Below are 2,841 nucleotides of genomic sequence, written 5' to 3' on the forward strand. Positions count from 1 at the left end.
TATTTGCACAATGACATATGATAGATTTAATCCTTGTAAACAAAAGTTCATCCTTTCTTCCATCAAAATTTGCATAATGACATAAAAGGCTTTAACTTTTGTTTGTCAAAAGTTCATTCTATCTTTTATCAATACTTCAAACCGACATAATAGAGATAACTTTTGAACAAATATGGGAAAGTCACAGGTTCACGGACGTAAACAACATATCCCATAACAATTTGCAATATATAAAATCATAAATATTAAAATTGCAGACATCATCTTCCAAAAAATTAGAAGATGAAATCTAAAAACATTGAAGATGAAATCGTTGGACATAGCTATGTGTACTCACGATAATGGCTATTCCAAACCCTAGTATTCCTTCTAAAAACACAAAATAAATTCTCACAAGAAGTTTCCTAGACATCAAGACAAGCTCGTAATGCACATATAAGATGATTTGTCCTTGGAGGGTAGAATCAATCTTTTTCGCAGGGATTTACACCAAAAATAGCTACCAAAGGCGTATAAAAAGATTTTATTAACAAAGAAGAACATATAAAGTAACTAATAACTATGCACCATAGTTCACATAAGATCATTGTGAACATTCAAGAATCCCATAACAAGGCGTACTACTGTCCATTCTTGAACTTCCTTCTTTGTGATTCACCAGCAACATTCTTGTAAAAGATACAAATGAGCTTAGAAGAGTATTACTCCAAGAATCCAACTGCCCAAGTCCAAGAGAAGTGGAACAAGTGCGACGAAACGGAGCAAAACACTTAAAAACAAGACACTGGAAAAATACCAATCTTAACTCATCCAAATTCAAGACTTCTCATCTCCATTTCGAAGAGAATTCAAAGAGGAAGAGAATGCAAAAAGAATGAGGTCATTCCGAGTTTGGAAGAAGAAGATACGACCAAAAACAAGTTTACCGAATATCGACGTCAACAGGAAAGTATGCATACGGGTATGCAAACAGTTTTTCAGTATGAAAACTGGTATGCAAACGAATTTCCCTGGATTTTATTACAAGAACTCATTTTTAAACTGGTATGCAAACGGGTATGCATACCTGAAGTGTACCATCAAGGCCAAAACATCCCGAACAACTATTTTCAAACCGGAACATTTAAGAATCTTAAAAACAAATCAAGTTAGGTAGACATGAATGATACACAAGGTATATAGATCGTCATAAAAATTGTTCAAGTTAGGTAGCTGTAGAATCGTATTTGGAGAGATTCTTAGTGGAAGTTGTGTAAGAACTTGGATGAGTAGTAGAAAGTAGAATCAGCAGCAGGTAATGGCAGTAATGGAGATTTGAAAGATGCCTACCGGGAGTCGAACCCAGGTCGCAGGATTCAAAGTCCCGAGTGCTAACCACTACACCATAGAACCAGTTGTGATGTTAGGTGGTTTTTAGAGGTAGATGTGGAACTGGAACTGCAGTCCAAATGTGATTACTTATCCTTTTTGATATGTGGATTTTGCAACAAACATAAATCTCAAGTACAAATCTGCAGATTCATATTATTAAGCAGTGGCTTATTTGTTGTAGGTTTCTAGACCCCTTATGATTTATGGCACTCTCAGTTCAATATTACTTATGGAATCTTTCTTTTTCTTGAGACATCTTTTCAGGTTTCAATTTCAATTTCAATTGTTGAACTTTAGGGTAACCGGATATCTGAAATGTTTGATTGTTGCCTACACTTCACTCTCATCCTACTGCACTTCATTCACATAATCTAAGAGGTATCTTTTTGGTTGCATAAACTGGTCATAGAACAGGAAATGCTGTTGTTTAAATTGTTGCTTGCACTGGTTTTGGCTTATGTGTCTGTTGAGCGCGAAAAAACTTAGCTAGGAAAGAGTAGTTGAGTAGGTTACAACTTCATTGCTTGAGATAACAACGCATGCGAGTTCAACCAAGTAGTTCTCTAACAATCTCCCTCTTTGTCAATTTTAGTGACAAAACTATCAATACATATGGATTACAAAATAAATAAAACTTTGTAGCTTCTCATCCAAATGCTTGATCTCCTTGGCATCTTCAACACGACTCGAAATCTTCGTCACTTCCAAGTAATCCATGATTCTAAACGTGTTCAACTCAACATCATAGTTGTTGAAGATCCATAGCGATAACAATGAGAAAACAAATGCTCTCGATCATTGTTATACTATAGTATTATTATACAACATCAAAGTTAAATTGTATCACAACTTTGACAACAATACTATGGTGATATGTATCACTCCCCTCTAGTCAATACTTCATCTCGACATGAAAACCACTCCCCCTTACATAATGACCCGTAAACCATATGTATTTTTAGTATGAAACTACACATTAATTCTCCCCCTTTTGTAAATATAAATTGGCAGGTACGAAAACTAGTGGGATCTTCATGAAATTTTCATAGAGATACTTCATGACCAAAAGAGAATAACATACCAACTAATTTAGATGCAATCATAAAGCCGAAGCTAAATGCATTCATCAAGGAGTTTATAAAGATACAAGATAACCCTTATAATATTCCACAGCCGCACTCCCCACAAAAAATTGGCAATAAAGCACAAGTTAAAAAAGAACCCCCACCCATAAAATGTCATTCCCGAAAGAACAACAAAGGCGACCATACTTTTACAAGAAAAGAAGGATTTTAGGAAACAATAACATACTTAACAGAATCATATCTATTAGAAACAAACGCAAGAAATCAACACTACTCTAGACATATCAAACTCAATTGACTCGAATTTGGTCTCCCACCACCTTCGGCTCAAACCAGAAATACCACCGTTCAAACAAACGCATCCGCAAGGTGGCAGACATCTACA

General features: G+C 35.3%; 1 non-coding gene across 1 annotated transcript; it reads right to left on the reverse strand.

Annotated features, from left to right (window-relative positions):
- Nucleotides 1–1,319: 1,319 nt before the first annotated feature.
- Nucleotides 1,320–1,392, reverse strand: TRNAQ-UUG. Its single transcript has one exon. It is a non-coding gene; the product is annotated as a tRNA-Gln (tRNA).
- Between the last annotated feature and the right edge of the window lie 1,449 nt (nt 1,393–2,841).

The sequence above is a fragment of the Papaver somniferum genome, chromosome 3 (assembly GCF_003573695.1).
Source record: "Papaver somniferum cultivar HN1 chromosome 3, ASM357369v1, whole genome shotgun sequence".
NCBI classification, from domain to species: domain Eukaryota; kingdom Viridiplantae; phylum Streptophyta; class Magnoliopsida; order Ranunculales; family Papaveraceae; genus Papaver; species Papaver somniferum.